A 12,682-nucleotide genomic window follows, 5' to 3' on the forward strand; every position below is an offset into this window, starting at 1 on the left:
ATCATCAAAGCCGGGACACCTAGCCGGGTCCTCCTACGCCTCTGTACCCCTCTGCTTCATGCGTCCTCCGGGCTGCTGGAGCACCTGAGGTGATCCGAGCAAACAGGGTCCGACTTCAAACAGGTGGGCTCCGCTCCAGGCTCGAGCTTCTGATCGCTTCTGTATGAGGATTGAACAATAGTCCAGACTAGTAGTTTGTCTCCTGCTCGGTCCTCTTGTCTGAAGATAAGGGGCTCGGTGATGCTGCTGCTGCCACCGGTGGAAATGTGGAGTTTGATCGCCCCTTTACGCATCTGTCCATTCAGCGGCAAACACACCAAGCGAGAGAGAGGGTGTGAGGGAAGGGAGGGAGATGTGGTAGAAAATGAGTGGAGGAGGAATGGGGAGTGAGGTAACAATAACCCCTGAGTGAGGAGGAGCCAACGAAAAAGAGGGATGAAAGAAAAGGGAGAGAGAAAAAAATCAAGGAGGGGGGCATCATCATACCTGAACAGGAAACCCCCCCCCTCTGCTGTGTGTGTGTGTGTGTGTGTGTGTGTGTGTGTGTGTGTGTGTGTGTGTGTGTGTGTGGTGTGGAGATAGACAGAGGGTGTTAGGTAGGGAAGGCGCGCAGTGTTAATAAAAGCAGGCAGAGGGCTGATTAAGGCTCTTTCTGTCTCATTCAAATACCACCAAAAAGCACTTTCATTCTGCTGATAAAGAGAGAAAGAGAGACAGACAGCGAGAGAGAGAGAGAAAGAGAGAGAGAACATACGGTGGCACGGTGGAGCGAGGGAATGTGTGACTTTGTGTGTGTGTGTGTGTGTGTGTGTGTGTGTGTGTGTGTGTGTGTGAGTGTGTTTCAGTGTGTGTCCATCTGCATCTCCATGTGTTTGCCCTCTGTCTCTTTCACTGGCATTTACATTGCAAGCAGCCAGACAAACAGACAGCTGGGTGTACAACCTGACCCACAGCCAATAAACAGAAGCCACAACGTCAGACAAGAAAGTACAGATAGTAAAGAAAAGAAGAAAAGCCTAAAATGTCCACAGAGAATACGGAGACACACACACACAAAGACCAGAGATAAAGACGAAAACAAAAAGAGGTGAATTGGACTACAAATAGAGAGAATAAGAGAGAGAATTTGGAGAAACACTTTACAGGGATAAAGTGGAAATACTTGCTCTCGATCTCCCTTTCCTCCTCCCCTTCTTCTTCCTCCTCCTGTTCTCAGGGGCTCGGCTGGAGTTGCATTCCAATGCGTCGTTCTCAATCCCCGTTACTCCCGGCAACACAGTTCCTTGATCTGGTCCCACGTCATGCAGGGGAGAGGAGGAGTAGGAGGAGGAGAAGGAGGAGGTGGGAGCCTCGGGGGGTTATGGGGGGCAGAGGGGAGATGATGAAGGAGGGAGGGAGAGAGGTATTGGGGGGAGTGCAATGAGGAGGTTAAGATGAAGGGAAGGTTAGAGGATAGTATAAGAAGAGAGAGGAAATGCAAAAGGAGCAGTGAGAGGAGGCAAAGAAGAAGGTAAGAGAAAAGAGGGAGGGAGAAGATGGGGGCGAAGAGAAGGAGAGAATCTGAGATAAGGCCAAGTTATATAAGAGAAGAGAGAAGCAGGTGAGACAGAGGGAAAAATGCAGGGGTGAGAAATTTTTTTCATTCAACCTATGTTTATACTCAAGAAATCATTGAGGGGTGTCCCTTACTTACAATGACATCAAGACAAATTACAAAGACAAAAACAAAACAACAACACAAAAAAGAAGCAACACCATCATATGCAAAAATAAAACTACTAAACAACAATAAAACTGAATTGAAAATCTGAACATATTTAATAAATAAATTACGATAATAAGGATGCAAAAGAAAGTACTATTATCTAGTAGAAGTTTGCAGATTTGAAAACAGATTTCTAAATTGTCCAAAAGGCACACGTGAGTGGATTTTAAGGAAGTGCTGTAATTTGTTCCAGGAGTCAGGTGCACCAAAGTTAAAAGCAGTTTTTTTCCTGTTCGAGCTTGTGGAACATGAAGCAAAAGTCAGTCAGCAGAGGGAGTCTGATAACGTCCCTTTGTGTAACAGAGAAGTTCTGTATGGTAGTGTGGTAGTTTTCCAACAAGAGCCTTATACACAAAGAGATACCAGTGAGTATCACGTCTCTCTTGGAGAGAAGACCACCTAACACTTTTAGGTAAAATACAATGATGTGTACCATAGACATGACCAATTATGAATCTCAAGGCAGAGTGAGACTGAGTCCAGAGACTTAAGAGTTGAATATGTCTATAAATAATTACCATAGTCCAAGACCAACATGAAAACTGCCTCAACAACCCTTTTCCTACAAAACATGGGAAAGATGCTTTTATTTCTGTAGAAATAGATAACTTTTTGCCTGAGTCGGCACACAAGATTGCAATGTAAAAGATTTCAAGAGAGCTTTTTGTCAATTCATATGCTGAGATATTTATATTCTGTGACTATCTCAATAGGTCTTTAATAGCCTTTTGCAGAATATTAAAAGAACGGTGTGAGTTTTTAATTGCCAGAGGAATCCATGTACAGATGGGCATGACAGTTTACCAAAGGTGAGATTATATTATTGATATAGATGGTGAAAAGAACTGGACCTAAAATTGAGCCCTGTGGAACACCGTTTGTTACTGTTAAAACTCAGAATTGTAGCTTCCCAGTTCAACAAAAAAAAGTGGACAAGTATGTGTGGGAGAAAGAAATAGAAGAAGGAGGGGAAAAAGAAAGACAGGAAATATAGAATTCTGGGAGCGTTGAAGTCGTAGCACCCCCAACCTTTCCCCCAGTCCTCATTCGAGATTATAATAAAATTACAAAGTAAAATCACTGTTAAGGATCATTTGCTTCTCTCAAGGCCATTAAAGTGAGATGGGTTTGTTCTGAGCTGCCTGGTTAAATACAATTCAATAAACTAGAGTTAAAGGTCCAATATGTAATATTTTTATTGTAATAAATCCAAAAATGACCCCAATGTGTCATCAGATGTTAAGGAAACATGCAAAGTTGAAATACTATCTTTTCTGAAAACAATGCTAATGCCAGTATATTCACCTTTTGTAATTTCCGTTCCGTGACGGAATTTCTGTTTGTGTTTTGGCCTGTGTGTTGTTATCAACAGCCCAGTTTGACAGCCAGGCTGGGTTGCCAGACATACCTGCAAACACGTAAAGCCATCGCGCTACAGCTGTAATGTTAGTACAGCCATGAAAGCAGCAAACAAACAAATGGGATCACGGAGATAGATTCTACCCGACCTAAAAAAAAAACAGCATGTTTCTAACAGTTGCGTGACCAGAGTGCAACAAACCCGGGTAAATATTGGCGATGTATTTGAAAGATTGAGACAGTTTAGAGCCCAAAAGGACACCAAGTTGGCTAATTTACTCCTGAACAGGTAAGCATTAGCTTTGGGTTAATTTATCACAGCTACTAGGGACGGGCATGTCATGTCATTTCAACATTTGTGTACTCACATTGAATTGTATAGCGATAGTACTTCAGTTGTTTACATACTTGCTAAAACAATTGAGACACAGGCAGTAAAGGGATCCCGACTGGTCCTGGCTAACACCGCCATGCTAACCCTGCTAACTGCTAATGTTACCGAAAGACCAGCGGGCCACGGCTGTTTACAACATGCAGCGTGTTCAGCGGCCCGTAGCCAACAGCAGTGAGTCATTTTGAGGCAAGAGAGGGCGCTGTAAATTGGGAAGAGAGGACCGTAAGTTAGCAGTGTGATTAGCAATTGTTGCGGTAATTCTAAGCAATAAAGTGTGTATTTCAGTTGGGGGGAAAAGGACGGCAAGGTTGTGGAAATTCTAGCAATTTCTACTGTAATTCTAAGCCGAGGAAGTGTGTCTGCTAGTTGGGAACATAGCTCTGCGTGAGCACGGGCTTTTATGGCTGTCAATATAGCCAGCATCTAACGTTAGCTACTCTGCTGTGCTGTGAAGTAATAAATGTGAGACAACCGTCTAGCAACATTGTTGTAAATGCTGCAGTCTCAGCCTGGCAACCAACGTGAACTTTGAGTCTGGAGAGGAAGGGGTGGTGGAGACAACTCTCTCCAGTACTTAGAATTTGTACTGCAGTAACTATTTTAAACACTAGCTGTCAGTACACAGTCTACATATTGCACCTATAAATAGAGTAAAAGAGAAAGACGGCTATAATAAAGATTGAGAGGGGACAGCACAAATGGTTGAAGTTGCATTTGGAAAAGTGTGGCGATTGTTTTAAAATGATGGCAATCTGGTATTACAAGATGAAATACTGCACACAAAAATACAGACACCTACCTTAATGACTAATTAAGGGCAGACTAGATTTACCATTCATAGCTGTTGTGCACCTCTGGTGAGGATGGAAATGTGACAACCCATTCTTCTGTTACTTCAAGTAAGGTGCAGCCAACAGGATTGTTGCAAATTATATTTATTGATCCATGTGTGAGAAGAGTGGGGGAGATGAAAAGGGATTATATGAGAAGTTAGAGGTCAACTCCTCTGGGTTTACCTTCTATTTTTCACTGACTTGAAAGCAATGAAAAGTATTCAGGTATTGTTATAATTTCTTTCTTTTTAGAGATGGCAAGTCTTTAAAACAGCATCTAGACCACAACATGACCAAAAACCAGACTAATAAAATAAAGAAAGTGTTAGTAGGTTGTTTAACAACAATATGGACCAGTATCGTATAATTGTCACATTGCTCTAATAGTAAAAGAGACTATATAGTATAGAGAAAGAAAAGAGAAGATGGGAAATAGCCATAGCCATTTTTTACAAAAATGAGGCTAAGGAAAGAAAAAATACAGGTGAGTAAATCCTTGGATAAAGACGTGGAGAGTTTAAATATGGGGGAAGCAAGTGTATGAAGACAGGATCAGATGAGAGTTTCCTCATGTTGACAAAAGCCACTTAGATCCAAATATCAAATGATGTTGGTACCCAGATCTTATTCCATACCTCAAACACACCCACAGGTTTGTACGCTTCAGGACCCAGTGAGGACATAATAATCACTTTGCCCTTAACTGTAACTTAAACCCCCACATCTACAGTACTGATGATGTGTTAGACCACCAAATAGCAAGGCTATTACCAAATAAAATATACAATGACATCTGACATGTTCAGCACTGAATTGGTGAACAAACTGTTAAAGATAATATTTAAAATTTTGGAGATGCCCTGCAGTTTCTCAGTTGCTGTTATAAGCAGAAATATGTAGGCTATCTATACAACAACAATCTACACCACTAAAAGGCTGGAGACAAATTCAATTACTTTCACATTTTAAATGACACTTTAAAACAGTAATGGACCCGTTGGAGTTCCCTTTGCATTGCTCATCACAACAAATAACTAAGTTGCCCTCACACATCCTGATTATTTGTAAAATCAAATGTTTGTGGTGATACCAGTGGCTGTTTTGCACTCATAACCAGTTGATAGCAATAATACTGATTTAAAAGACTGAGGTCAGGTAGATGTTTCTGGATGGTGCCATGCCATCGGTCCCACAGTGCATTATTCTAAAACCCCAATAGTTCATGAACATGTTGATGATGTTTACCATTTTCCTCTTAGCTTAGCATGTTAGCAAGCTTACATTTGCTAATAGCATTTAACACAAACTAGAGCTAACGAATAGTGTAGGCTGATGGGAATTAGTTTAGGGGCTGTTTGTTTATCATTTCAACATGACATACATGACTTAACCTGTGCTTTCTCATCTTACACATCCCACTCTACTATTACGGTGGTCATTTCAGTAAATTTACTCACTAAGCATGGAAACTAAATGCACACTTCCTGCATTACTGCATTACTTCAAATACTAAGTTACTCCTCTAGTAAACTTGTATCCACATGAAATAAAACAATAAAACATTGTGACCATTCAACAAAGCACACTGGGTAATAACAAATTCAACACATAAACTGGTTGCTATGGGCTTCCTCAATCATTGTATATTTTAGCATAGGTAAAGCTGCCGAAGCTGAACATTATCCAAAACTCCATTTCTCAGACGAGCATCAATTTGGGAGCTTGCATGCTTCCACTCCTTCCTTCTCAAATGCGTTGAAAAAGCTGTCGTTTGCACAATTTCACAAATAATCACCGCTACCGAAAGGATATTTGAAGAGAATATATTGCCGCCAGAATTCACAGTCGCTCTAGAATTTGTACTAGTACCCTTTAGAGGGTTTAGAGGACCCTGAGTCTCTCTACACGAAAGCCACAGCGAGAGGCCTTTATTTTACTCCCCCTACCCTGCAAGAAAGAAGGAAATGAAGGATAAACGTGGTGTACAGAGGGGTAGGTGCCTGAAGTGTGAAGAATGCCAGGATTACGACCTGCCAGCACAGGGCGATGCCTGCAGCTACTGTAGATGCACACCAGAACACCACCTGCAAGTCCCAGAGACTGAGTTGGGTCAGACATTTAAAAGTCTCCAGAAATTCAACCAGGTATTACTGTTTTAAAGGTGGTTACTTACATTTTACATGGTTTATGTTCCTAGCGTTTCTGCTGTTGGTTTGAAGCTTTCAACGAATATTTAGTTGCTAGGCAACGTGAAACCTTTGAGCTAGTCAGCTTCCTTATATTCCAGCTTCATGTCAGTGACGATACTTTGGCAACAGGTGGCGCAGTTAGCTATACATTTGTTGGGTCAGACTCATCTGTTAGCGATGGGGGGCCGAGACTAAGAGCTACATGGAGACTAAAAAACGTTGGAATAAAAACAAAGAATAAAAAGATATTACCCTCCCCTATTTTCCTCTGGTGGTCCTTTCCATAAATACCGAACGCTCCCTTAGCAGAGATCACGTCATAAACCAAACTAACCTTAACTCAGCATTATTTTAACCAAGCGGCAACCTCCGGTGCTGAAAAATAAAGCCAACATGGAAGTGTTCCTTAAATGATTACTTGATGCTGGCTCCAGTCAATCCCCATGGACCTCTATGTTAACATGGCCAAACCTATAGCAGAATTAAACATGTTTACAGCCTTATACAAAAAATTATGTTGGTCTCTATAGCTAATTTCCCTCTTTGTGACAACTGTTCAGGGGGGGAATGTTTCTACAACTCAGCCGTTTAAATTGTGGCTTAAAGGATATGCACAATTAAGGGCGTGCCACTTTGTGACAGATGGCTGCCCAGACAGGAGACTGTAGACTTCATTCCCGCCTCAGCCTCCATCCACACTGCACCTATTTGCCCATTTTTGGATTAGCTGGGAGTTAGCTTTTGTGCTACTTTGAGCTTCATGTTGGCTCTTCAGAAACCTATTGGTGCCTAACAAAACAAAACCATCACAAGATTTATTTCACAACAGTGATTTGGAATGGTTTAGGAGGGCACAGACGAATGATGTTGTGCTGCAGATGTGTCATCAAATCAGAAAACACAAATGTGTGTCATTCTAGAGGACTTGTTTTCTAAAAAACATTAATGTCTATCCAAAAATTGTAGCAATCCATCAAGCCGATGTTATATTTTACAGCTAAAAGTGAAAACTTTGACTTTCTGGTGGCGCAAGAGGAAAAGTTATGGGGCTCACTAAAGTTATTACACTTTATCCTCTGGGGACAATAAATGTTTGTACCAAATTTAATGGCACTCCATCACATAGTTGTTTAGATATTTCAGTCCAGACTAAAGTTGTGGACTGACATTTCCATCCCCAAGAGCCATGCCAATAGGGTGGCAAAAAAGAAGCTAAGCAATCTGAGGGATCAAATATGTTACGTATAAAGCATATAATTATTTTTCACATTTTTTGTTTTGAGTCTATAAACACATTTTACTCTGACTTATTAGTTGGTACACACGCATTAGCAACTGTTGTAAAAAAGGACATAATGTGTAGAAGGCTGGTCTGTACTGTGAATATGGATTTGATGCATCAAGTGGCGGTGAAGCATAACCAAGATTTTATAGCTGTAATCAAACATGTAGTCAGTCTGGAAATGATGGGAATTTTAATTTCTCAGCATCTGAAGAAAACTCCCACATCTTAGCAGAGTTAGATGAAACAAGATGTACCGTAAGAGATATAGATTTCACTTATTTTTGTGAATAATCCTACAAAGTAATCCTCAGAGAAGGAGCTGCAGGTCAGTTCACCCCATTAGAAAGATTTATTTGATAAAAGTTTCTATTATCACACAGGTGTGGTTCTACTAAGGCTGTATGTTTTCACATATTACATCTATTGTTAAAATGATTGTTATAATTTGTGGAAGACCAGAATGATAATGCAAAGAAGAAACACACAGAAGTTAAAGAAGAAAGGCTTTTTCTGTTGATAATTGCTTTACGTGTTTAATCCTTTGAAAAAAGAACAAAAAGAATTAGGTTTTCTACAAACTCTGGCAGCCTTTGCCCTACTGTGGCACGCTCTGTGACTACACACAAAACATTTGTGGAGAGACGGTGAGCGAGGACAAGTGAGAAAGGATTGAAATAGGTGAGAGAAAGAACACAGCAGAAAATAAATAGTGTGAGGCAGAATTGAACACAACAGAAGAGAATATGCTGCAATAGAAAAATACGAAATATGAATAGGCCCTTGATAAAAATTCTCACTCTATCTGCCTGTCAGTGGGACATCATTGATATTCTGGGGAGAGCTCCCCTTCTAGCAGCACATATCAAAAGGCAGTGTTATGATCAATAAATCTGCCATGGAAATCAAAGCTTTTTTTCTTTAATAGCATTGGTCATTTGCCCAGAAATGTTTGGAAGTAGGAGCCAGCTTTGAACGCACTCTGGTATGAGTCACTGGTTACATTTACAAGAGAGCAGAAAATCAGATTTTTAACCTTTTGTGGGTCAGCTGAACCTCTTGACGCTGTCTCAACAGGGGATAATAAGAGCCTGGGTGGTTCGTCCCCGCTTAGACAGCCTCGAAACGAACAGTTGTAAAAAAGAAAGTTGGGATTGATTGTAAAAAAAGTCTATAAACAGCTTGAACCTTTCAACTTTTTGATTGATACTATTGCAGTAATAACAGATTGTTTGACATTTCTGAGTTAACCTGTCGGTTTAGGACTGATTGAATTTTTGGAGCAGCATTAAAATGGTGTATATATAATCTCTCAGGAAAGACTGAGCAGTTGAAATTTTTCCTGGACCAGTGCTGTAAAGACGATATATCAGCAAAAATAACCTACTAGGTATTTTTAAACAATGCAGTTGTGCAAACAAACTGCTTTGAATACTATTATTTGGTAGAGAATTTAAGAGCTGACATCACCATTTAAGAGTTGACAGCCAAATAGCATTAATCAATAATTGCATCCAAGTCCGTTGTCACAGATCTTTTACAGGCTAAAAGATACCAAATCACTGGAATCATACTCCATTCCATCTTTTCACCCCCTGACCTGATCTGGCTAACTGTGGCAGAAAGCTAAGCAAAGTAGCCTAGATGTCCCTCTACTCAACCCCATCCCGTAGCTTCTCCAGAGGCATCCTGAGAGGTTCTCAGGGGTTCCATGGGAGACATAATCCTGCAGGGTACTTTTGGTCGAGCCCAGAATTTTCTTCCCAGACACGATAGGGGCCAGTCTGCTTAGATGCCCAATCAACAGGATATAAACTGCTTCTATTCAGTTGTTTTACTGTTGTCCCTCACCGTGTCTGGTGACCCCAGCCAACGGGCGAAGCTCATTTGGCCAGTATGGTTCTTTTAAAACCAAAAAACTAGAATAGCCAAAGTGAAATAGCTGTTAAACAGTGTTGTTTGCAACTTCATGTGTGATTCATTTTGAAGTTACACACTCTTCCTAAATCAGCTTTTGATTCAATCTTAAATAAATACTCATTTGCATCAGACATAGTCCCTCTCCCTTTATATATCCATTATTATGTTTTTCTTGGAAGTCCCTTGCCTTCCTCTACCTCAGGGGTTTTCAAAGTGTGAGGCGCGCCTCCCCGGGGGGGCGCTAGAGCACTTTAGGGGAGGCGCGGTGCGAGGGAAAAAAAAACCAGAAGAAGCACTCGCAAAGAAAAAGCAAATACCGGTAAGGCTGCGTTGAAGATGATCTGCGGTTATACCTCTCATCAGTGCAACCCCGCATTACCCAGATTTGCGCATCAAAAGCACAAGCACATTGTTCCCACTAAACTAAGAGCTCCACGATTTTGCAACTTTTAGTTTTTGATTTATTTTTTTAATTTCAAGGAAATGTGCAACATTTACAGATATGTTCAAAATATCTGATCAAAATGTTTTTGTTAAGATATGAAAACACTGTTGGTATGTAACGTTTGTTTGAGAAAACGGTTGAAAAATGAGTTTTGGGTGCTCTTTAGAAAAATGAAAAATTGCGTATTGCCATACAAAGGCCCTGATAAAATAAATAAATGGGAGGAAATGTTTAAAATGTTCATGTGTTGAATTTCATTCAGATAAATGTCATTTTAAAAGATGAGATGATTCTAAAATAAACAATTAAAAGTGTTTTGGAGTGGCATTGTTTGTGTGTGGTTATTATTGAGGAGGGGGGGCACAGCAGGCATGTGCTCCTAGGGGGGGCTCACCCTTTCATACTTTGAAAACCCCTGCTCTACCTTTTCCTTACAGAAGAGCTTTCAACGCAAATAAGATCAAAATTGCATTTACTTGTTAGTTTTTAAATGCACTGCTGAGTCTTATTAAAGGTCTGCTGATGTCCATTTCTGAAGAGGCGATCAGTCCCAACGACTGCCCGGCTGCTCATCACATTTCTATTAGCACTGGAGCCAATTGCGTCTGCAATTACTATCACTGACATGGTGGACACAAATGGCACAATCCTGGTGATTAGAGACAAGCTTTGGCACACTTTCATGGAAATGCAGACACAAACACACAGACACACAGACACACACCCACACACATACACACACACACACACACACACACACACACACATATTTGGTAGTTGTAACTTGGCTAAGTGGATGCTCCATCGCTGTGCTAAGCTCAGCCACCTGCTGCCGTCTCCGTACCTTCGCTTCAGGCAGGAACATAACAGTGCCTGAGACATTAGACATCAGTCATTAATTGAGCTTAATCTTCTCATTGTTTAACTGTCTGAGACCAACCCAATGATTATGCCAAACTCAAGTGCACTAAACACCTGGCTGCAATAAACTTGAAGCAATGAGTTTCTTAAGCTAAGGGTGAGGACTGGAAATGGGTCAAGGGCTCTCCTCTGCTCGGTCCAGGTGTGACCAGAGAAGGTAACTTTTAATGAGCCTGGTACAATGCTGAACTTGAATCCACGGCTTAAAACTTTATAAACACATATTCAGAGTTTATGGAAAGTCAGTGTTCAGCACTATCCTATAAAGCTCTATAAAACTCAAATTTTACACAGTTGATATTTCTGCAAAGTGAGGTAATTCAAGTCTACTTTAGGTCCAGTTTATGGTTAAAATTAGAATCAGTATTGACTTTTAGGAATAAAGACAGACACTGTTATTGTCCTCAAATTCATAGTAAAACAAAAGTGTGTTTGTGCCTAGAGCAAACCTGCAATTACCACAAATATGACACAGTTGTTTGGCCAGACAGTGACGGTTGGCCAAAATCTCACAAATATTCACACATGTATTCTATTGCGTTAGCAAGCGACTGAAGCAGCCATTGATGGTCAGATCGAATGGAGGGCCATGCGGATGGAGGGATGGAGTGTAGGGCGATAAGAGGAGGGATGCATGTGGTAGGGTGGTGGGGGTTTTGAGGGTTATTGGGTGGACGACTGCCTACCCTTTGTGCTCCAAATCCAGGGGAATCTGCTGGCTATTGTGGTTCCCTGCTTGTTCACCAGCCAGAGAGCTGAGAGAGGGGATTTCAGCTCCACAGAGCCGATGACTAGAAGGTTTTTTCAAAATCGTTCTCTCTGGGTTTCTCTCTTGCTCTTTTATCCTCTCTGTCCTTTCTCGCTGTCTCTCTGCTTTGTTCTGGATGCGGTGCACAGTCAGCCCCGGCCAGCTATAGTACAGTAATCTGTGGGTGATGGAGGTTAGTGATCCAGTTCTGGGGTCTAATTCAGGTTTAAGGGGTAGCACAAGTGTCTACTGAGAAGCACGTGCTGCAGCTTATGATGAGTTTATGCGAAGCAGTTCAGTGATACATTTTGTCTAGATTAACAAGTGAGGCAGAAAAAGCTTTGGATTCATTTAGACAAGTCTATTTTTGTTGAGTCAAAAGCTCATCCTGTTATTACCTGCACAGCACTGTTTCCCCCCAAATCGTCAGCGTGGAGAAGCCTCTAAAACAGCATGTAGACTGTCACACATCAAACAACTCTCAGCTGAAACCAATACTAATGAGATTCTTTCAGGTGGGTTGGCTGTGTCTCAAGGAGTGACACACTTATGCCAGTGGTAGAGAAAACCGCTGTACATACATATTTGATATCAGATTCAAATCTCCTACCAGAGATTTTGCAGTTTAAAGTAATATTCATTTTCAAGAAAACATGGCTTTACTGCTTTGTGCGTCCTGTAGTTGCTATTGAATTAACTTTTTTTTTTTCTGCTGTAGGCTACTATAGCAACACATGAAGGCCTTTATGTACAGTGGTACTCGAAAGTTTGGGCACCCCAGGTAAAATTTGTATTATTGTGCATAAAGAAGCCAAGAAAAGATGGA

At 41.0% G+C, this 12,682-nt stretch overlaps 1 long non-coding RNA gene across 1 annotated transcript in view; it reads right to left on the bottom strand.

The window, feature by feature from the left end:
• Positions 1-6,769: 6,769 nt before the first annotated feature.
• The window catches only part of LOC116692027 (uncharacterized), a 10,909-nt gene continuing 4,996 nt past the window's right edge, over positions 6,770-12,682 (bottom strand). Inside the window, exons 2-3 of the long non-coding RNA XR_004332617.1 lie at positions 9,206-9,208; positions 6,770-6,841 (exon numbers count right to left, since the gene is read on the bottom strand). This is a non-coding gene — a long non-coding RNA (uncharacterized LOC116692027). The remainder of the gene's footprint in view (positions 6,842-9,205; positions 9,209-12,682) is intronic.

This window comes from Etheostoma spectabile, chromosome 7 (genome assembly GCF_008692095.1).
Source record: "Etheostoma spectabile isolate EspeVRDwgs_2016 chromosome 7, UIUC_Espe_1.0, whole genome shotgun sequence".
Classification (NCBI taxonomy): domain Eukaryota; kingdom Metazoa; phylum Chordata; class Actinopteri; order Perciformes; family Percidae; genus Etheostoma; species Etheostoma spectabile.